At 49.3% G+C, this 14,871-nt stretch overlaps 55 non-coding genes and 4 pseudogenes across 55 annotated transcripts; all 59 read right to left on the bottom strand.

Annotated features, from left to right (window-relative positions):
- Nucleotides 1-27: 27 nt before the first annotated feature.
- On the bottom strand, nucleotides 28-146 carry LOC146327834 (5S ribosomal RNA). The gene has a single exon (XR_014770329.1). It is a non-coding gene; the product is annotated as a 5S ribosomal RNA (ribosomal RNA).
- A 134-nt stretch (nucleotides 147-280) lies between these two features.
- LOC146327835 (5S ribosomal RNA) lies at nucleotides 281-399 on the bottom strand. The gene has a single exon (XR_014770330.1). It is a non-coding gene; the product is annotated as a 5S ribosomal RNA (ribosomal RNA).
- A 131-nt stretch (nucleotides 400-530) lies between these two features.
- Nucleotides 531-649, bottom strand: LOC146327836 (5S ribosomal RNA). Its single transcript, XR_014770160.1, has one exon. It is a non-coding gene; the product is annotated as a 5S ribosomal RNA (ribosomal RNA).
- Nucleotides 650-784: 135 nt separating this feature from the next.
- On the bottom strand, nucleotides 785-903 carry LOC146327837 (5S ribosomal RNA). The gene has a single exon (XR_014770331.1). It is a non-coding gene; the product is annotated as a 5S ribosomal RNA (ribosomal RNA).
- Nucleotides 904-1,038: 135 nt separating this feature from the next.
- LOC146327838 (5S ribosomal RNA) lies at nucleotides 1,039-1,157 on the bottom strand. Its single transcript, XR_014770332.1, has one exon. It is a non-coding gene; the product is annotated as a 5S ribosomal RNA (ribosomal RNA).
- Nucleotides 1,158-1,291: 134 nt separating this feature from the next.
- On the bottom strand, nucleotides 1,292-1,410 carry LOC146327839 (5S ribosomal RNA). The gene has a single exon (XR_014770333.1). It is a non-coding gene; the product is annotated as a 5S ribosomal RNA (ribosomal RNA).
- A 135-nt stretch (nucleotides 1,411-1,545) lies between these two features.
- LOC146327840 (5S ribosomal RNA) lies at nucleotides 1,546-1,664 on the bottom strand. Its single transcript, XR_014770012.1, has one exon. It is a non-coding gene; the product is annotated as a 5S ribosomal RNA (ribosomal RNA).
- Nucleotides 1,665-1,798: 134 nt separating this feature from the next.
- Nucleotides 1,799-1,917, bottom strand: LOC146327841 (5S ribosomal RNA). Its single transcript, XR_014770334.1, has one exon. It is a non-coding gene; the product is annotated as a 5S ribosomal RNA (ribosomal RNA).
- A 134-nt stretch (nucleotides 1,918-2,051) lies between these two features.
- Nucleotides 2,052-2,170, bottom strand: LOC146327842 (5S ribosomal RNA). The gene has a single exon (XR_014770335.1). It is a non-coding gene; the product is annotated as a 5S ribosomal RNA (ribosomal RNA).
- Nucleotides 2,171-2,304: 134 nt separating this feature from the next.
- On the bottom strand, nucleotides 2,305-2,422 carry LOC146327843 (5S ribosomal RNA; annotated as a pseudogene).
- Nucleotides 2,423-2,553: 131 nt separating this feature from the next.
- On the bottom strand, nucleotides 2,554-2,672 carry LOC146327844 (5S ribosomal RNA). Its single transcript, XR_014770336.1, has one exon. It is a non-coding gene; the product is annotated as a 5S ribosomal RNA (ribosomal RNA).
- A 134-nt stretch (nucleotides 2,673-2,806) lies between these two features.
- LOC146327845 (5S ribosomal RNA) lies at nucleotides 2,807-2,925 on the bottom strand. Its single transcript, XR_014770337.1, has one exon. It is a non-coding gene; the product is annotated as a 5S ribosomal RNA (ribosomal RNA).
- A 134-nt stretch (nucleotides 2,926-3,059) lies between these two features.
- LOC146327846 (5S ribosomal RNA) lies at nucleotides 3,060-3,178 on the bottom strand. The gene has a single exon (XR_014770484.1). It is a non-coding gene; the product is annotated as a 5S ribosomal RNA (ribosomal RNA).
- Nucleotides 3,179-3,312: 134 nt separating this feature from the next.
- On the bottom strand, nucleotides 3,313-3,431 carry LOC146327847 (5S ribosomal RNA). The gene has a single exon (XR_014770339.1). It is a non-coding gene; the product is annotated as a 5S ribosomal RNA (ribosomal RNA).
- A 134-nt stretch (nucleotides 3,432-3,565) lies between these two features.
- On the bottom strand, nucleotides 3,566-3,684 carry LOC146327848 (5S ribosomal RNA). The gene has a single exon (XR_014770340.1). It is a non-coding gene; the product is annotated as a 5S ribosomal RNA (ribosomal RNA).
- A 131-nt stretch (nucleotides 3,685-3,815) lies between these two features.
- Nucleotides 3,816-3,934, bottom strand: LOC146327849 (5S ribosomal RNA). Its single transcript, XR_014770171.1, has one exon. It is a non-coding gene; the product is annotated as a 5S ribosomal RNA (ribosomal RNA).
- A 134-nt stretch (nucleotides 3,935-4,068) lies between these two features.
- On the bottom strand, nucleotides 4,069-4,187 carry LOC146327850 (5S ribosomal RNA). The gene has a single exon (XR_014770554.1). It is a non-coding gene; the product is annotated as a 5S ribosomal RNA (ribosomal RNA).
- Nucleotides 4,188-4,318: 131 nt separating this feature from the next.
- LOC146327851 (5S ribosomal RNA) lies at nucleotides 4,319-4,437 on the bottom strand. The gene has a single exon (XR_014770183.1). It is a non-coding gene; the product is annotated as a 5S ribosomal RNA (ribosomal RNA).
- A 134-nt stretch (nucleotides 4,438-4,571) lies between these two features.
- On the bottom strand, nucleotides 4,572-4,680 carry LOC146327852 (5S ribosomal RNA; annotated as a pseudogene).
- A 134-nt stretch (nucleotides 4,681-4,814) lies between these two features.
- Nucleotides 4,815-4,933, bottom strand: LOC146327853 (5S ribosomal RNA). Its single transcript, XR_014770341.1, has one exon. It is a non-coding gene; the product is annotated as a 5S ribosomal RNA (ribosomal RNA).
- A 135-nt stretch (nucleotides 4,934-5,068) lies between these two features.
- LOC146327854 (5S ribosomal RNA) lies at nucleotides 5,069-5,187 on the bottom strand. Its single transcript, XR_014770342.1, has one exon. It is a non-coding gene; the product is annotated as a 5S ribosomal RNA (ribosomal RNA).
- A 133-nt stretch (nucleotides 5,188-5,320) lies between these two features.
- Nucleotides 5,321-5,429, bottom strand: LOC146327855 (5S ribosomal RNA; annotated as a pseudogene).
- A 134-nt stretch (nucleotides 5,430-5,563) lies between these two features.
- Nucleotides 5,564-5,682, bottom strand: LOC146327856 (5S ribosomal RNA). The gene has a single exon (XR_014770542.1). It is a non-coding gene; the product is annotated as a 5S ribosomal RNA (ribosomal RNA).
- A 135-nt stretch (nucleotides 5,683-5,817) lies between these two features.
- Nucleotides 5,818-5,936, bottom strand: LOC146327857 (5S ribosomal RNA). Its single transcript, XR_014770271.1, has one exon. It is a non-coding gene; the product is annotated as a 5S ribosomal RNA (ribosomal RNA).
- Nucleotides 5,937-6,070: 134 nt separating this feature from the next.
- Nucleotides 6,071-6,189, bottom strand: LOC146327858 (5S ribosomal RNA). Its single transcript, XR_014770013.1, has one exon. It is a non-coding gene; the product is annotated as a 5S ribosomal RNA (ribosomal RNA).
- Nucleotides 6,190-6,323: 134 nt separating this feature from the next.
- Nucleotides 6,324-6,442, bottom strand: LOC146327859 (5S ribosomal RNA; annotated as a pseudogene).
- Nucleotides 6,443-6,576: 134 nt separating this feature from the next.
- On the bottom strand, nucleotides 6,577-6,695 carry LOC146327860 (5S ribosomal RNA). The gene has a single exon (XR_014770343.1). It is a non-coding gene; the product is annotated as a 5S ribosomal RNA (ribosomal RNA).
- Nucleotides 6,696-6,826: 131 nt separating this feature from the next.
- LOC146327861 (5S ribosomal RNA) lies at nucleotides 6,827-6,945 on the bottom strand. The gene has a single exon (XR_014770556.1). It is a non-coding gene; the product is annotated as a 5S ribosomal RNA (ribosomal RNA).
- A 134-nt stretch (nucleotides 6,946-7,079) lies between these two features.
- Nucleotides 7,080-7,198, bottom strand: LOC146327862 (5S ribosomal RNA). Its single transcript, XR_014770344.1, has one exon. It is a non-coding gene; the product is annotated as a 5S ribosomal RNA (ribosomal RNA).
- A 134-nt stretch (nucleotides 7,199-7,332) lies between these two features.
- LOC146327863 (5S ribosomal RNA) lies at nucleotides 7,333-7,451 on the bottom strand. Its single transcript, XR_014770345.1, has one exon. It is a non-coding gene; the product is annotated as a 5S ribosomal RNA (ribosomal RNA).
- A 134-nt stretch (nucleotides 7,452-7,585) lies between these two features.
- Nucleotides 7,586-7,704, bottom strand: LOC146327864 (5S ribosomal RNA). Its single transcript, XR_014770346.1, has one exon. It is a non-coding gene; the product is annotated as a 5S ribosomal RNA (ribosomal RNA).
- A 134-nt stretch (nucleotides 7,705-7,838) lies between these two features.
- On the bottom strand, nucleotides 7,839-7,957 carry LOC146327865 (5S ribosomal RNA). Its single transcript, XR_014770347.1, has one exon. It is a non-coding gene; the product is annotated as a 5S ribosomal RNA (ribosomal RNA).
- A 134-nt stretch (nucleotides 7,958-8,091) lies between these two features.
- On the bottom strand, nucleotides 8,092-8,210 carry LOC146327866 (5S ribosomal RNA). The gene has a single exon (XR_014770348.1). It is a non-coding gene; the product is annotated as a 5S ribosomal RNA (ribosomal RNA).
- A 132-nt stretch (nucleotides 8,211-8,342) lies between these two features.
- Nucleotides 8,343-8,461, bottom strand: LOC146327867 (5S ribosomal RNA). The gene has a single exon (XR_014770350.1). It is a non-coding gene; the product is annotated as a 5S ribosomal RNA (ribosomal RNA).
- A 134-nt stretch (nucleotides 8,462-8,595) lies between these two features.
- LOC146327868 (5S ribosomal RNA) lies at nucleotides 8,596-8,714 on the bottom strand. The gene has a single exon (XR_014770351.1). It is a non-coding gene; the product is annotated as a 5S ribosomal RNA (ribosomal RNA).
- A 134-nt stretch (nucleotides 8,715-8,848) lies between these two features.
- Nucleotides 8,849-8,967, bottom strand: LOC146327869 (5S ribosomal RNA). Its single transcript, XR_014770352.1, has one exon. It is a non-coding gene; the product is annotated as a 5S ribosomal RNA (ribosomal RNA).
- Nucleotides 8,968-9,101: 134 nt separating this feature from the next.
- LOC146327870 (5S ribosomal RNA) lies at nucleotides 9,102-9,220 on the bottom strand. Its single transcript, XR_014770353.1, has one exon. It is a non-coding gene; the product is annotated as a 5S ribosomal RNA (ribosomal RNA).
- Nucleotides 9,221-9,354: 134 nt separating this feature from the next.
- Nucleotides 9,355-9,473, bottom strand: LOC146327871 (5S ribosomal RNA). Its single transcript, XR_014770354.1, has one exon. It is a non-coding gene; the product is annotated as a 5S ribosomal RNA (ribosomal RNA).
- Nucleotides 9,474-9,607: 134 nt separating this feature from the next.
- Nucleotides 9,608-9,726, bottom strand: LOC146327872 (5S ribosomal RNA). The gene has a single exon (XR_014770355.1). It is a non-coding gene; the product is annotated as a 5S ribosomal RNA (ribosomal RNA).
- Nucleotides 9,727-9,860: 134 nt separating this feature from the next.
- LOC146327873 (5S ribosomal RNA) lies at nucleotides 9,861-9,979 on the bottom strand. The gene has a single exon (XR_014770356.1). It is a non-coding gene; the product is annotated as a 5S ribosomal RNA (ribosomal RNA).
- Nucleotides 9,980-10,113: 134 nt separating this feature from the next.
- LOC146327874 (5S ribosomal RNA) lies at nucleotides 10,114-10,232 on the bottom strand. The gene has a single exon (XR_014770004.1). It is a non-coding gene; the product is annotated as a 5S ribosomal RNA (ribosomal RNA).
- Nucleotides 10,233-10,363: 131 nt separating this feature from the next.
- On the bottom strand, nucleotides 10,364-10,482 carry LOC146327875 (5S ribosomal RNA). Its single transcript, XR_014770357.1, has one exon. It is a non-coding gene; the product is annotated as a 5S ribosomal RNA (ribosomal RNA).
- A 134-nt stretch (nucleotides 10,483-10,616) lies between these two features.
- LOC146327876 (5S ribosomal RNA) lies at nucleotides 10,617-10,735 on the bottom strand. The gene has a single exon (XR_014770358.1). It is a non-coding gene; the product is annotated as a 5S ribosomal RNA (ribosomal RNA).
- Nucleotides 10,736-10,869: 134 nt separating this feature from the next.
- LOC146327877 (5S ribosomal RNA) lies at nucleotides 10,870-10,988 on the bottom strand. Its single transcript, XR_014770548.1, has one exon. It is a non-coding gene; the product is annotated as a 5S ribosomal RNA (ribosomal RNA).
- Nucleotides 10,989-11,122: 134 nt separating this feature from the next.
- LOC146327878 (5S ribosomal RNA) lies at nucleotides 11,123-11,241 on the bottom strand. Its single transcript, XR_014770359.1, has one exon. It is a non-coding gene; the product is annotated as a 5S ribosomal RNA (ribosomal RNA).
- Nucleotides 11,242-11,375: 134 nt separating this feature from the next.
- Nucleotides 11,376-11,494, bottom strand: LOC146327879 (5S ribosomal RNA). The gene has a single exon (XR_014770361.1). It is a non-coding gene; the product is annotated as a 5S ribosomal RNA (ribosomal RNA).
- Nucleotides 11,495-11,628: 134 nt separating this feature from the next.
- On the bottom strand, nucleotides 11,629-11,747 carry LOC146327880 (5S ribosomal RNA). Its single transcript, XR_014770362.1, has one exon. It is a non-coding gene; the product is annotated as a 5S ribosomal RNA (ribosomal RNA).
- Nucleotides 11,748-11,881: 134 nt separating this feature from the next.
- Nucleotides 11,882-12,000, bottom strand: LOC146327881 (5S ribosomal RNA). Its single transcript, XR_014770363.1, has one exon. It is a non-coding gene; the product is annotated as a 5S ribosomal RNA (ribosomal RNA).
- Nucleotides 12,001-12,134: 134 nt separating this feature from the next.
- LOC146327882 (5S ribosomal RNA) lies at nucleotides 12,135-12,253 on the bottom strand. Its single transcript, XR_014770364.1, has one exon. It is a non-coding gene; the product is annotated as a 5S ribosomal RNA (ribosomal RNA).
- A 134-nt stretch (nucleotides 12,254-12,387) lies between these two features.
- On the bottom strand, nucleotides 12,388-12,506 carry LOC146327883 (5S ribosomal RNA). The gene has a single exon (XR_014770365.1). It is a non-coding gene; the product is annotated as a 5S ribosomal RNA (ribosomal RNA).
- A 134-nt stretch (nucleotides 12,507-12,640) lies between these two features.
- LOC146327884 (5S ribosomal RNA) lies at nucleotides 12,641-12,759 on the bottom strand. Its single transcript, XR_014770366.1, has one exon. It is a non-coding gene; the product is annotated as a 5S ribosomal RNA (ribosomal RNA).
- A 134-nt stretch (nucleotides 12,760-12,893) lies between these two features.
- LOC146327885 (5S ribosomal RNA) lies at nucleotides 12,894-13,012 on the bottom strand. Its single transcript, XR_014770367.1, has one exon. It is a non-coding gene; the product is annotated as a 5S ribosomal RNA (ribosomal RNA).
- A 134-nt stretch (nucleotides 13,013-13,146) lies between these two features.
- Nucleotides 13,147-13,265, bottom strand: LOC146327886 (5S ribosomal RNA). Its single transcript, XR_014770513.1, has one exon. It is a non-coding gene; the product is annotated as a 5S ribosomal RNA (ribosomal RNA).
- Nucleotides 13,266-13,396: 131 nt separating this feature from the next.
- LOC146327887 (5S ribosomal RNA) lies at nucleotides 13,397-13,515 on the bottom strand. The gene has a single exon (XR_014770368.1). It is a non-coding gene; the product is annotated as a 5S ribosomal RNA (ribosomal RNA).
- A 115-nt stretch (nucleotides 13,516-13,630) lies between these two features.
- Nucleotides 13,631-13,749, bottom strand: LOC146327888 (5S ribosomal RNA). The gene has a single exon (XR_014770369.1). It is a non-coding gene; the product is annotated as a 5S ribosomal RNA (ribosomal RNA).
- Nucleotides 13,750-13,883: 134 nt separating this feature from the next.
- Nucleotides 13,884-14,002, bottom strand: LOC146327889 (5S ribosomal RNA). The gene has a single exon (XR_014770502.1). It is a non-coding gene; the product is annotated as a 5S ribosomal RNA (ribosomal RNA).
- A 134-nt stretch (nucleotides 14,003-14,136) lies between these two features.
- Nucleotides 14,137-14,255, bottom strand: LOC146327890 (5S ribosomal RNA). The gene has a single exon (XR_014770370.1). It is a non-coding gene; the product is annotated as a 5S ribosomal RNA (ribosomal RNA).
- A 134-nt stretch (nucleotides 14,256-14,389) lies between these two features.
- LOC146327891 (5S ribosomal RNA) lies at nucleotides 14,390-14,508 on the bottom strand. The gene has a single exon (XR_014770372.1). It is a non-coding gene; the product is annotated as a 5S ribosomal RNA (ribosomal RNA).
- Nucleotides 14,509-14,642: 134 nt separating this feature from the next.
- On the bottom strand, nucleotides 14,643-14,761 carry LOC146327892 (5S ribosomal RNA). Its single transcript, XR_014770557.1, has one exon. It is a non-coding gene; the product is annotated as a 5S ribosomal RNA (ribosomal RNA).
- Nucleotides 14,762-14,871: the final 110 nt, after the last annotated feature.

Genomic DNA, 14,871 nt, shown 5'->3' on the forward strand with positions numbered 1-14,871 from the left:
TGTCACGGCGGAATGAGCCTTTCAAAAGGCTTACAACACCTGGTATTCCCAGGAAGTCTCCCATCCAAGTACTAACCAGGCCCGACACTGCTTGGCTTCCGAGATCGGACGAGATCGGGCGTGCTCAGCGTGGTGTGGCCGTAAGCTGCAAGAGCTCGTCAAACTATGCCATTTTGTACATCTCCATCATCTCCATCTCCAAGATAGAAGAATGCCGTGTCTCTTTTTTTGGTTGTGGTCGCTTTTTTTTTTTTGTCACGGCGGAACGAGCCTTTCAAAAGGCTTACAACACCTGGTATTCCCAGGAAGTCTCCCATCCAAGTACTAACCAGGCCCGACACTGCTTGGCTTCCGAGATCGGACGAGATCGGGCGTGCTCAGCGTGGTGTGGCCGTAAGCTGCAAGAGCTCGTCAAACTATGCCATTTTGTACATCTCCATCATCTCCATCTCCAAGATAGAAGAATGCCGTGTCTCTTTTTTTGGTTGTGGTCGCTTTTTTTTTGTTGTCACGGAATGAGCCTTTCAAAAGGCTTACAACACCTGGTATTCCCAGGAAGTCTCCCATCCAAGTACTAACCAGGCCCGACACTGCTTGGCTTCCGAGATCGGACGAGATCGGGCGTGCTCAGCGTGGTGTGGTCGTAAGCTGCAAGAGCTCGTCAAACTATGCCATTTTGTACATCTCCATCATCTCCATCTCCAAGATAGAAGAATGCCGTGTCTCTTTTTTTGGTTGTGGTCGCTTTTTTTTTTTTTGTCACGGCGGAATGAGCCTTTCAAAAGGCTTACAACACCTGGTATTCCCAGGAAGTCTCCCATCCAAGTACTAACCAGGCCCGACACTGCTTGGCTTCCGAGATCGGACGAGATCGGGCGTGCTCAGCGTGGTGTGGCCGTAAGCTGCAAGAGCTCGTCAAACTATGCCATTTTGTACATCTCCATCATCTCCATCTCCAAGATAGAAGAATGCCGTGTCTCTTTTTTTGGTTGTGGTCGCTTTTTTTTTTTTTGTCACGGCGGAATGAGCCTTTCAAAAGGCTTACAACACCTGGTATTCCCAGGAAGTCTCCCATCCAAGTACTAACCAGGCCCGACACTGCTTGGCTTCCGAGATCGGACGAGATCGGGCGTGCTCAGCGTGGTGTGGCCGTAAGCTGCAAGAGCTCGTCAAACTATGCCATTTTGTACATCTCCATCATCTCCATCTCCAAGATAGAAGAATGCCGTGTCTCTTTTTTTGGTTGTGGTCGCTTTTTTTTTTTTGTCACGGCGGAATGAGCCTTTCAAAAGGCTTACAACACCTGGTATTCCCAGGAAGTCTCCCATCCAAGTACTAACCAGGCCCGACACTGCTTGGCTTCCGAGATCGGACGAGATCGGGCGTGCTCAGCGTGGTGTGGCCGTAAGCTGCAAGAGCTCGTCAAACTATGCCATTTTGTACATCTCCATCATCTCCATCTCCAAGATAGAAGAATGCCGTGTCTCTTTTTTTGGTTGTGGTCGCTTTTTTTTTTTTTGTCACGGCGGAATGAGCCTTTCAAAAGGCTTACAACACCTGGTATTCCCAGGAAGTCTCCCATCCAAGTACTAACCAGGCCCGACACTGCTTGGCTTCCGAGACCGGACGAGATCGGGCGTGCTCAGCGTGGTGTGGCCGTAAGCTGCAAGAGCTCGTCAAACTATGCCATTTTGTACATCTCCATCATCTCCATCTCCAAGATAGAAGAATGCCGTGTCTCTTTTTTTGGTTGTGGTCGCTTTTTTTTTTTTGTCACGGCGGAATGAGCCTTTCAAAAGGCTTACAACACCTGGTATTCCCAGGAAGTCTCCCATCCAAGTACTAACCAGGCCCGACACTGCTTGGCTTCCGAGATCGGACGAGATCGGGCGTGCTCAGCGTGGTGTGGCCGTAAGCTGCAAGAGCTCGTCAAACTATGCCATTTTGTACATCTCCATCATCTCCATCTCCAAGATAGAAGAATGCCGTGTCTCTTTTTTTGGTTGTGGTCGCTTTTTTTTTTTTGTCACGGCGGAATGAGCCTTTCAAAAGGCTTACAACACCTGGTATTCCCAGGAAGTCTCCCATCCAAGTACTAACCAGGCCCGACACTGCTTGGCTTCCGAGATCGGACGAGATCGGGCGTGCTCAGCGTGGTGTGGCCGTAAGCTGCAAGAGCTCGTCAAACTATGCCATTTTGTACATCTCCATCATCTCCATCTCCAAGATAGAAGAATGCCGTGTCTCTTTTTTTGGTTGTGGTCGCTTTTTTTTTTTTGTCACGGCGGAATGAGCCTTTCAAAAGGCTTACAACACCTGGTATTCCCAGGAAGTCTCCCATTCAAGTACTAACCAGGCCGACACTGCTTGGCTTCCGAGATCGGACGAGATCGGGCGTGCTCAGCGTGGTGTGGCCGTAAGCTGCAACAGCTCGTCAAACTATGCCATTTTGTACATCTCCATCATCTCCATCTCCAAGATAGAAGAATGCTGTGTCTCTTTTTTTGGTTGTGGTTGCTTTTTTTTTGTTGTCACGGAACGAGCCTTTCGAAAGGCTTACAACACCTGGTATTCCCAGGAAGTCTCCCATCCAAGTACTAACCAGGCCCGACACTGCTTGGCTTCCGAGATCGGACGAGATCGGGCGTGCTCAGCGTGGTGTGGCCGTAAGCTGCAAGAGCTCGTCAAACTATGCCATTTTGTACATCTCCATCATCTCCATCTCCAAGATAGAAGAATGCCGTGTCTCCTTTTTTGGTTGTGGTCGCTTTTTTTTTTTTGTCACGGCGGAATGAGCCTTTCAAAAGGCTTACAACACCTGGTATTCCCAGGAAGTCTCCCATCCAAGTACTAACCAGGCCCGACACTGCTTGGCTTCCGAGATCGGACGAGATCGGGCGTGCTCAGCGTGGTGTGGCCGTAAGCTGCAAGAGCTCGTCAAACTATGCCATTTTGTACATCTCCATCATCTCCATCTCCAAGATAGAAGAATGCCGTGTCTCCTTTTTTGGTTGTGGTCGCTTTTTTTTTTTTGTCACGGCGGAATGAGCCTTTCAAAAGGCTTACAACACCTGGTATTCCCAGGAAGTCTCCCATCCAAGTACTAACCAGGCCCGACACTGCTTGGCTTCCGAGATCGGACGAGATCGGGCGTGCTCAGCGTGGTGTGGCTGTAAGCTGCAAGAGCTCGTCAAACTATGCCATTTTGTACATCTCCATCATCTCCATCTCCAAGATAGAAGAATGCCGTGTCTCTTTTTTTGGTTGTGGTCGCTTTTTTTTTTTTGTCACGACGGAATGAGCCTTTCAAAAGGCTTACAACACCTGGTATTCCCAGGAAGTCTCCCATCCAAGTACTAACCAGGCCCGACACTGCTTGGCTTCCGAGATCGGACGAGATCGGGCGTGCTCAGCGTGGTGTGGCCGTAAGCTGCAAGAGCTCGTCAAACTATGCCATTTTGTACATCTCCATCATCTCCATCTCCAAGATAGAAGAATGCCGTGTCTCTTTTTTTGGTTGTGGTCGCTTTTTTTTTTTTGTCACGGCGGAATGAGCCTTTCAAAAGGCTTACAACACCTGGTATTCCCAGGAAGTCTCCCATCCAAGTACTAACCAGGCCCGACACTGCTTGGCTTCCGAGATCGGACGAGATCGGGCGTGCTCAGCGTGGTGTGGCCGTAAGCTGCAAGAGCTCGTCAAACTATGCCATTTTGTACATCTCCATCATCTCCATCTCCAAGATAGAAGAATGCCGTGTCTCTTTTTTTGGTTGTGGTCGCTTTTTTTTTGTTGTCACGGAATGAGCCTTTCAAAAGGCTTACAACACCTGGTATTCCCAGGAAGTCTCCCATCCAAGTACTAACCAGGCCCGACACTGCTTGGCTTCCGAGATCGGACGAGATCGGGCGTGCTCAGCGTGGTGTGGTCGTAAGCTGCAAGAGCTCGTCAAACTATGCCATTTTGTACATCTCCATCATCTCCATCTCCAAGATAGAAGAATGCCGTGTCTCTTTTTTTGGTTGTGGTCGCTTTTTTTTTTTTGTCACGGCGGAATGAGCCTTTCAAAAGGCTTACAACACCTGGTATTCGCAGGAAGTCTCCCATCCAAGTACTAACCAGGCCCGACACTGCTTGGCTTCCGAGATCGGACGAGATCGGGCGTGCTCAGCGTGGTGTGGCCGTAAGCTGCAAGAGCTCGTCAAACTATGCCATTTTGTACATCTCCATCATCTCCATCTCCAAGATAGAAGAATGCCGTGTCTCTTTTTTTGGTTGTGGTCGCTTTTTTTTTGTTGTCACGGAATGAGCCTTTCAAAAGGCTTACAACACCTGGTATTCCCAGGAAGTCTCCCATCCAAGTACTAACCAGGCCCGACACTGCTTGGCTTCCGAGATCGGACGAGATCGGGCGTGCTCAGCGTGGTGTGGTCGTAAGCTGCAAGAGCTCGTCAAACTATGCCATTTTGTACATCTCCATCATCTCCATCTCCAAGATAGAAGAATGCCGTGTCTCTTTTTTTGGTTGTGGTCGCTTTTTTTTTTTTGTCACGGCGGAATGAGCCTTTCAAAAGGCTTACAACACCTGGTATTCCCAGGAAGTCTCCCATCCAAGTACTAACCAGGCCCGACACTGCTTGGCTTCCGAGATCGGGCGTGCTCAGCGTGGTGTGGCCGTAAGCTGCAAGAGCTCGTCAAACTATGCCATTTTGTACATCTCCATCATCTCCATCTCCAAGATAGAAGAATGCCGTGTCTCTTTTTTTGGTTGTGGTCGCTTTTTTTTTTTTGTCACGGCGGAATGAGCCTTTCAAAAGGCTTACAACACCTGGTATTCCCAGGAAGTCTCCCATCCAAGTACTAACCAGGCCCGACACTGCTTGGCTTCCGAGATCGGACGAGATCGGGCGTGCTCAGCGTGGTGTGGCCGTAAGCTGCAAGAGCTCGTCAAACTATGCCATTTTGTACATCTCCATCATCTCCATCTCCAAGATAGAAGAATGCCGTGTCTCTTTTTTTGGTTGTGGTCGCTTTTTTTTTTTTTGTCACGGCGGAATGAGCCTTTCAAAAGGCTTACAACACCTGGTATTCCCAGGAAGTCTCCCATCCAAGTACTAACCAGGCCCGACACTGCTTGGCTTCCGAGATCGGACGAGATCGGGCGTGCTCAGCGTGGTGTGGCCGTAAGCTGCAAGAGCTCATCAAACTATGCCATTTTGTACATCTCCATCATCTCCATCTCCAAGATAGAAGAATGCCGTGTCTCTTTTTTTGGTTGTGGTCGCTTTTTTTTTTTGTCACGGCGGAATGAGCCTTTCAAAAGGCTTACAACACCTGGTATTCCCAGGAAGTCTCCCATCCAAGTACTAACCAGGCCCGACACTGCTTAGCTTCCGAGATCGGGCGTGCTCAGCGTGGTGTGGCCGTAAGCTGCAAGAGCTCGTCAAACTATGCCATTTTGTACATCTCCATCATCTCCATCTCCAAGATAGAAGAATGCCGTGTCTCTTTTTTTGGTTGTGGTCGCTTTTTTTTTTTTGTCACGGCGGAATGAGCCTTTCAAAAGGCTTACAACACCTGGTATTCCCAGGAAGTCTCCCATCCAAGTACTAACCAGGCCCGACACTGCTTGGCTTCCGAGATCGGACGAGATCGGGCATGCTCAGCGTGGTGTGGCCGTAAGCTGCAAGAGCTCGTCAAACTATGCCATTTTGTACATCTCCATCATCTCCATCTCCAAGATAGAAGAATGCCGTGTCTCTTTTTTTGGTTGTGGTCGCTTTTTTTTTTTTTGTCACGGCGGAATGAGCCTTTCAAAAGGCTTACAACACCTGGTATTCCCAGGAAGTCTCCCATCCAAGTACTAACCAGGCCCGACACTGCTTGGCTTCCGAGATCGGACGAGATCGGGCGTACTCAGCGTGGTGTGGCCGTAAGCTGCAAGAGCTCGTCAAACTATGCCATTTTGTACATCTCCATCATCTCCATCTCCAAGATAGAAGAATGCCGTGTCTCTTTTTTTGGTTGTGGTCGCTTTTTTTTTGTTGTCACGGCGGAATGAGCCTTTCAAAAGGCTTACAACACCTGGTATTCCAAGGAAGTCTCCCATCCAAGTACTAACCAGGCCCGACACTGCTTGGCTTCCGAGATCGGACGAGATCGGGCGTGCTCAGCGTGGTGTGGCCGTAAGCTGCAAGAGCTCGTCAAACTATGCCATTTTGTACATCTCCATCATCTCCATCTCCAAGATAGAAGAATGCCGTGTCTCTTTTTTTGGTTGTGGTCGCTTTTTTTTTTTTGTCACGGCGGAATGAGCCTTTCAAAAGGCATACAACACCTGGTATTCCCAGGAAGTCTCCCATCCAAGTACTAACCAGGCCCGACACTGCTTGGCTTCAGAGATCGGACGAGATCGGGCGTGCTCAGCGTGGTGTGGCCGTAAGCTGCAAGAGCTCGTCAAACTATGCCATTTTGTACATCTCCATCATCTCCATCTCCAAGATAGAAGAATGCCGTGTCTCTTTTTTTGGTTGTGGTCGCTTTTTTTTTTTTGTCACGGCGGAACGAGCCTTTCAAAAGGCTTACAACACCTGGTATTCCCAGGAAGTCTCCCATCCAAGTACTAACCAGGCCCGACACTGCTTGGCTTCCGAGATCGGACGAGATCGGGCGTGCTCAGCGTGGTGTGGCCGTAAGCTGCAAGAGCTCGTCAAACTATGCCATTTTGTACATCTCCATCATCTCCATCTCCAAGATAGAAGAATGCCGTGTCTCTTTTTTTGGTTGTGGTCGCTTTTTTATTGTAGTCACGGAATGAGCCTTTCAAAAGGCTTACAACACCTGGTATTCCTAGGAAGTCTCCCATCCAAGTACTAACCAGGCCCGACACTGCTTGGCTTCCGAGATCGGACGAGATCGGGCGTGCTCAGCGTGGTGTGGCCGTAAGCTGCAAGAGCTCGTCAAACTATGCCATTTTGTACATCTCCATCATCTCCATCTCCAAGATAGAAGAATGCCGTGTCTCTTTTTTTGGTTGTGGTCGCTTTTTTTTTTTTGTCACGGCGGAATGAGCCTTTCAAAAGGCTTACAACACCTGGTATTCCCAGGAAGTCTCCCATCCAAGTACTAACCAGGCCCGACACTGCTTGGCTTCCGAGATCGGACGAGATCGGGCGTGCTCAGCGTGGTGTGGCCGTAAGCTGCAAGAGCTCGTCAAACTATGCCATTTTGTACATCTCCATCATCTCCATCTCCAAGATAGAAGAATGCCGTGTCTCTTTTTTTGGTTGTGGTCGCTTTTTTTTTTTTGTCACGGCGGAATGAGCCTTTCAAAAGGCTTACAACACCTGGTATTCCCAGGAAGTCTCCCATCCAAGTACTAACCAGGCCCGACACTGCTTGGCTTCCGAGATCGGACGAGATCGGGCGTGCTCAGCGTGGTGTGGCCGTAAGCTGCAAGAGCTCGTCAAACTATGCCATTTTGTACATCTCCATCATCTCCATCTCCAAGATAGAAGAATGCCGTGTCTCTTTTTTTGGTTGTGGTCGCTTTTTTTTTTTTGTCACGGCGGAACGAGCCTTTCAAAAGGCTTACAACACCTGGTATTCCCAGGAAGTCTCCCATCCAAGTACTAACCAGGCCCGACACTGCTTGGCTTCCGAGATCGGACGAGATCGGGCGTGCTCAGCGTGGTGTGGCCGTAAGCTGCAAGAGCTCGTCAAACTATGCCATTTTGTACATCTCCATCATCTCCATCTCCAAGATAGAAGAATGCCGTGTCTCTTTTTTTGGTTGTGGTCGCTTTTTTTTTTTTGTCACGGCGGAATGAGCCTTTCAAAAGGCTTACAACACCTGGTATTCCCAGGAAGTCTCCCATCCAAGTACTAACCAGGCCCGACACTGCTTGGCTTCCGAGATCGGACGAGATCGGGCGTGCTCAGCGTGGTGTGGCCGTAAGCTGCAAGAGCTCGTCAAACTATGCCATTTTGTACATCTCCATCATCTCCATCTCCAAGATAGAAGAATGCCGTGTCTCTTTTTTTGGTTGTGGTCGCTTTTTTTTTTTTGTCACGGCGGAATGAGCCTTTCAAAAGGCTTACAACACCTGGTATTCCCAGGAAGTCTCCCATCCAAGTACTAACCAGGCCCGACACTGCTTGGCTTCCGAGATCGGACGAGATCGGGCGTGCTCAGCGTGGTGTGGCCGTAAGCTGCAAGAGCTCGTCAAACTATGCCATTTTGTACATCTCCATCATCTCCATCTCCAAGATAGAAGAATGCCGTGTCTCTTTTTTTGGTTGTGGTCGCTTTTTTTTTTGTTGTCACGGAACGAGCCTTTCAAAAGGCTTACAACACCTGGTATTCCCAGGAAGTCTCCCATCCAAGTACTAACCAGGCCCGACACTGCTTGGCTTCCGAGATCGGACGAGATCGGGCGTGCTCAGCGTGGTGTGGCCGTAAGCTGCAAGAGCTCGTCAAACTATGCCATTTTGTACATCTCCATCATCTCCATCTCCAAGATAGAAGAATGCCGTGTCTCTTTTTTTGGTTGTGGTCGCTTTTTTTTTTTTGTCACGGCGGAATGAGCCTTTCAAAAGGCTTACAACACCTGGTATTCCCAGGAAGTCTCCCATCCAAGTACTAACCAGGCCCGACACTGCTTGGCTTCCGAGATCGGACGAGATCGGGCGTGCTCAGCGTGGTGTGGCCGTAAGCTGCAAGAGCTCGTCAAACTATGCCATTTTGTACATCTCCATCATCTCCATCTCCAAGATAGAAGAATGCCGTGTCTCTTTTTTTGGTTGTGGTCGCTTTTTTTTTTTTGTCACGGCGGAATGAGCCTTTCAAAAGGCTTACAACACCTGGTATTCCCAGGAAGTCTCCCATCCAAGTACTAACCAGGCCCGACACTGCTTGGCTTCCGAGATCGGACGAGATCGGGCGTGCTCAGCGTGGTGTGGCCGTAAGCTGCAAGAGCTCGTCAAACTATGCCATTTTGTACATCTCCATCATCTTCATCTCCAAGATAGAAGAATGCCGTGTCTCTTTTTTTGGTTGTGGTCGCTTTTTTTTTTTTGTCACGGCGGAACGAGCCTTTCAAAAGGCTTACAACACCTGGTATTCCCAGGAAGTCTCCCATCCAAGTACTAACCAGGCCCGACACTGCTTGGCTTCCGAGATCGGACGAGATCGGGCGTGCTCAGCGTGGTGTGGCCGTAAGCTGCAAGAGCTCGTCAAACTATGCCATTTTGTACATCTCCATCATCTCCATTTCCAAGATAGAAGAATGCCGTGTCTCTTTTTTTGGTTGTGGTCGCTTTTTTTTTTTTGTCACGGCGGAATGAGCCTTTCAAAAGGCTTACAACACCTGGTATTCCCAGGAAGTCTCCCATCCAAGTACTAACCAGGCCCGACACTGCTTGGCTTCCGAGATCGGACGAGATCGGGCGTGCTCAGCGTGGTGTGGCCGTAAGCTGCAAGAGCTCGTCAAACTATGCCATTTTGTACATCTCCATCATCTCCATCTCCAAGATAGAAGAATGCCGTGTCTCTTTTTTTGGTTGTGGTCGCTTTTTTTTTTTTGTCACGGCGGAACGAGCCTTTCAAAAGGCTTACAACACCTGGTATTCCCAGGAAGTCTCCCATCCAAGTACTAACCAGGCCCGACACTGCTTGGCTTCCGAGATCGGACGAGATCGGGCGTGCTCAGCGTGGTGTGGCCGTAAGCTGCAAGAGCTCGTCAAACTATGCCATTTTGTACATCTCCATCATCTCCATCTCCAAGATAGAAGAATGCCGTGTCTCTTTTTTTGGTTGTGGTCGCTTTTTTTTTTTTGTCACGGCGGAATGAGCCTTTCAAAAGGCTTACAACACCTGGTATTCCCAGGAAGTCTCCCATCCAAGTACTAACCAGGCCCGACACTGCTTGGCTTCCGAGATCGGACGAGATCGGGCGTGCTCAGCGTGGTGTGGCCGTAAGCTGCAAGAGCTCGTCAAACTATGCCATTTTGTACATCTCCATCATCTCCATCTCCAAGATAGAAGAATGCCGTGTCTCTTTTTTTGGTTGTGGTCGCTTTTTTTTTTTTGTCACGGCGGAACGAGCCTTTCAAAAGGCTTACAACACCTGGTATTCCCAGGAAGTCTCCCATCCAAGTACTAACCAGGCCCGACACTGCTTGGCTTCCGAGATCGGACGAGATCAGGCGTGCTCAGCGTGGTGTGGCCGTAAGCTGCAAGAGCTCGTCAAACTATGCCATTTTGTACATCTCCATCATCTCCATCTCCAAGATAGAAGAATGCCGTGTCTCTTTTTTTGGTTGTGGTCGCTTTTTTTTTGTTGTCACGGAACGAGCCTTTCAAAAGGCTTACAACACCTGGTATTCCCAGGAAGTCTCCCATCCAAGTACTAACCAGGCCCGACACTGCTTGGCTTCCGAGATCGGACGAGATCGGGCGTGCTCAGCGTGGTGTGGCCGTAAGCTGCAAGAGCTCGTCAAACTATGCCATTTTGTACATCTCCATCATCTCCATCTCCAAGATAGAAGAATGCCGTGTCTCTTTTTTTGGTTGTGGTCGCTTTTTTTTTTTTGTCACGGCGGAATGAGCCTTTCAAAAGGCTTACAACACCTGGTATTCCCAGGAAGTCTCCCATCCAAGTACTAACCAGGCCCGACACTGCTTGGCTTCCGAGATCGGACGAGATCGGGCGTGCTCAGCGTGGTGTGGCCGTAAGCTGCAAGAGCTCGTCAAACTATGCCATTTTGTACATCTCCATCATCTCCATCTCCAAGATAGAAGAATGCCGTGTCTCTTTTTTTGGTTGTGGTCGCTTTTTTTTTTTTGTCACGGCGGAATGAGCCTTTCAAAAGGCTTACAACACCTGGTATTCCCAGGAAGTCTCCCATCCAAGTACTAACCAGGCCCGACACTGCTTGGCTTCCGAGATCGGACGAGATCGGGCGTGCTCAGCGTGGTGTCGCCGTAAGCTGCAAGAGCTCGTCAAACTATGCCATTTTGTACATCTCCATCATCTCCATCTCCAAGATAGAAGAACGCCGTGTCTCTTTTTTTGGTTGTGATCGCTTTTTTTTTTTTGTCACGGCGGAATGAGCCTTTCAAAAGGCTTACAACACCTGGTATTCCCAGGAAGTCTCCCATCCAAGTACTAACCAGGCCCGACACTGCTTGGCTTCCGAGATCGGACGAGATCGGGCGTGCTCAGCGTGGTGTGGCCGTAAGCTGCAAGAGCCCGTCAAACTATGCCATTTTGTACATCTCCATCATCTCCATCGCCAAGATAGAAGAATGCCGTGTCTCTTTTTTTGGTTGTGGTCGCTTTTTTTTTTTTGTCACGGCGGAATGAGCCTTTCAAAAGGCTTACAACACCTGGTATTCCCAGGAAGTCTCCCATCCAAGTACTAACCAGGCCCGACACTGCTTGGCTTCCGAGATCGGACGAGATCGGGCGTGCTCAGCGTGGTGTGGCCGTAAGCTGCAACAGCTCGTCAAACTATGCCATTTTGTACATCTCCATCATCTTCATCTCCAAGATAGAAGAATGCCGTGTCTCTTTTTTTGGTTGTGGTCGCTTTTTTTTTTTTGTCACGGCGGAACGAGCCTTTCAAAAGGCTTACAACACCTGGTATTCCCAGGAAGTCTCCCATCCAAGTACTAACCAGGCCCGACACTGCTTGGCTTCCGAGATCGGACGAGATCGGGCGTGCTCAGCGTGGTGTGGCCGTAAGCTGCAAGAGCTCGTCAAACTATGCCATTTTGTACATCTCCATCATCTCCATCTCCAAGATAGAAGAATGCCGTGTCTCTTTTTTTGGTTGTGGTCGCTTTTTTTTTTTTGTCACGGCGGAATGAGCCTTTCAAAAGGCTTACAACACCTGGTATTCCCAGGAAGTCTCCCATCCAAGTACTAACCAGGCCCGACACTGCTTGGCTTCCGAGATCGGACGAGATCGGGCGTGCTCAGCGTGGTGTGGCCGTAAGCTGCAAGAGCTCGTCAAACTATGCCATTTTGTACATCTCCATCATCTCCATCTCCAAGATAGAAGAATGCCGTGTCTCTTTTTTTGGTTGTGGTCGCTTTTTTTTTTTTGTCACGGCGGAATGAGCCTTTCAAAAGGCTTACAACACCTGGTATTCCCAGGAAGTCTCCCATCCAAGTACTAACCAGGCCCGACACTGCTTGGCTTCCGAGATCGGACGAGATCGGGCGTGCTCAGCGTGGTGTGGCCGTAAGCTGCAAGAGCTCGTCAAACTATGCCATTTTGTACATCTCCATCATCTCCATCTCCAAGATAGAAGAATGCCGTGTCTCTTTTTTTGGTTGTGGTCGCTTTTTTTTTTTTGTCACGGCGGAATGAGCCTTTCAAAAGGCTTACAACACCTGGTATTCCCAGGAAGTCTCCCATCCAAGTACTAACCAGGCCCGACACTGCTTGGCTTCCGAGATCGGACGAGATCGGGCGTGCTCAGCGTGGTGTGGCCGTAAGCTGCAAGAGCTCGTCAAACTATGCCATTTTGTACATCTCCATCATCTCCATCTCCAAGATAGAAGAATGCCGTGTCTCTTTTTTTGGTTGTGGTCGCTTTTTTTTTTTTGTCACGGCGGAATGAGCCTTTCAAAAGGCTTACAACACCTGGTATTCCCAGGAAGTCTCCCATCCAAGTACTAACCAGGCCCGACACTGCTTGGCTTCCGAGATCGGACGAGATCGGGCGTGCTCAGCGTGGTGTGGCCGTAAGCTGCAACAGCTCGTCAAACTATGCCATTTTGTACATCTCCATCATCTCCATCTCCAAGATAGAAGAATGCCGTGTCTCTTTTTTTGGTTGTGGTCGCTTTTTTTTTTTTGTCACGGCGGAATGAGCCTTTCAAAAGGCTTACAACACCTGGTATTCCCAGGAAGTCTCCCATCCAAGTACTAACCAGGCCCGACACTGCTTGGCTTCCGAGATCGGACGAGATCGGGCGTGCTCAGCGTGGTGTGGCCGTAAGCTGCAAGAGCTCGTCAAACTATGCCATTTTGTACATCTCCATCATCTCCATCTCCAAGATAGAAGAATGCCGTGTCTCTTTTTTTGGTTGTGGTCGCTTTTTTTTTTTTGTCACGGCGGAACGAGCCTTTCAAAAGGCTTACAACACCTGGTATTCCCAGGAAGTCTCCCATCCAAGTACTAACCAGGCCCGACACTGCTTGGCTTCCGAGATCGGACGAGATCGGGCGTGCTCAGCGTGGTGTGGCCGTAAACTGCAAGAGCTCGTCAAACTATGCCATTTTGTACATCTCCATCATCTCCATCTCCAAGATAGAAGAATGCCGTGTCTCTTTTTTTGGTTGTGGTCGCTTTTTTTTTGTTGTCACGGAACGAGCCTTTCAAAAGGCTTACAACACCTGGTATTCCCAGGAAGTCTCCCATCCAAGTACTAACCAGGCCCGACACTGCTTGGCTTCCGAGATCGGACGAGATCGGGCGTGCTCAGCGTGGTGTGGCCGTAAGCTGCAAGAGCTCGTCAAACTATGCCATTTTGTACATCTCCATCATCTCCATCTCCAAGATAGAAGAATGCCGTGTCTCTTTTTTTTTTTTGTCACGGCGGAATGAGCCTTTCAAAAGGCTTACAACACCTGGTATTCCCAGGAAGTCTCCCATCCAAGTACTAACCAGGCCCGACACTGCTTGGCTTCCGAGATCGGACGAGATCGGGCGTGCTCAGCGTGGTGTGGCCGTAAGCTGCAAGAGCTCGTCAAACTATGCCATTTTGTACATCTCCATCATCTCCATCTCCAAGATAGAAGAATGCCGTGTCTCTTTTTTTGGTTGTGGTCGCTTTTTTTTTTTTGTCACGGCGGAATGAGCCTTCCAAAATGCTTACAACACCTGGTATTCCCAGGAAGTCTCCCATCCAAGTACTAACCAGGCCCGACACTGCTTGGCTTCCGAGATCGGACGAGATCGGGCGTGCTCAGCGTGGTGTGGCCGTAAGCTGCAACAGCACGTCAAACTATGCCATTTTGTACATCTCCATCATCTCCATCTCCAAGATAGAAGAATGCCGTGTCTCTTTTTTTGGTTGTGGTCGCTTTTTTTTTTTTGTCACGGCGGAATGAGCCTTTCAAAAGGCTTACAACACCTGGTATTCCCAGGAAGTCTCCCATCCAAGTACTAACCAGGCCCGACACTGCTTGGCTTCCGAGATCGGACGAGATCGGGCGTGCTCAGCGTGGTGTGGCCGTAAGCTGCAACAGCTCGTCAAACTATGCCATTTTGTACATCTCCATCATCTCCATCTCCAAGATAGAAGAATGCCGTGTCTCTTTTTTTGGTTGTGGTCGCTTTTTTTTTTTTGTCACGGCGGAATGAGCCTTTCAAAAGGCTTACAACACCTGGTATTCCCAGGAAGTCTCCCATCCAAGTACTAACCAGGCCCGACACTGCTTGGCTTCCGAGATCGGACGAGATCGGGCGTGCTCAGCGTGGTGTGGCCGTAAGCTGCAAGAGCTCGTCAAACTATGCCATTTTGTACATCTCCATCATCTCCATCTCCAAGATAGAAGAATGCCGTGTCTCTTTTTTTGGTTGTGGTCGCTTTTTTTTTTTTGTCACGGCGGAACGAGCCTTTCAAAAGGCTTACAACACCTGGTATTCCTAGGAAGTCTCCCATCCAAGTACTAACCAGGCCCGACACTGCTTGGCTTCCGAGATCGGACGAGATCGGGCGTGCTCAGCGTGGTGTGGCCGTAAGCTGCAACAGCTTGTCAAACTATGCCATTTTGTACATCTCCATCATCTCCATCTCCAAGATAGAAGAATGCCGTGTCTCTTTTTTTGGTTGTGGTTGCTTTTTTTTTGTTGT

Source organism: Lutjanus erythropterus, chromosome 4, assembly GCF_056507025.1.
Source record: "Lutjanus erythropterus isolate fLutEry1 chromosome 4, fLutEry1.hap2, whole genome shotgun sequence".
NCBI lineage: Eukaryota > Metazoa > Chordata > Actinopteri > Lutjaniformes > Lutjanidae > Lutjanus > Lutjanus erythropterus.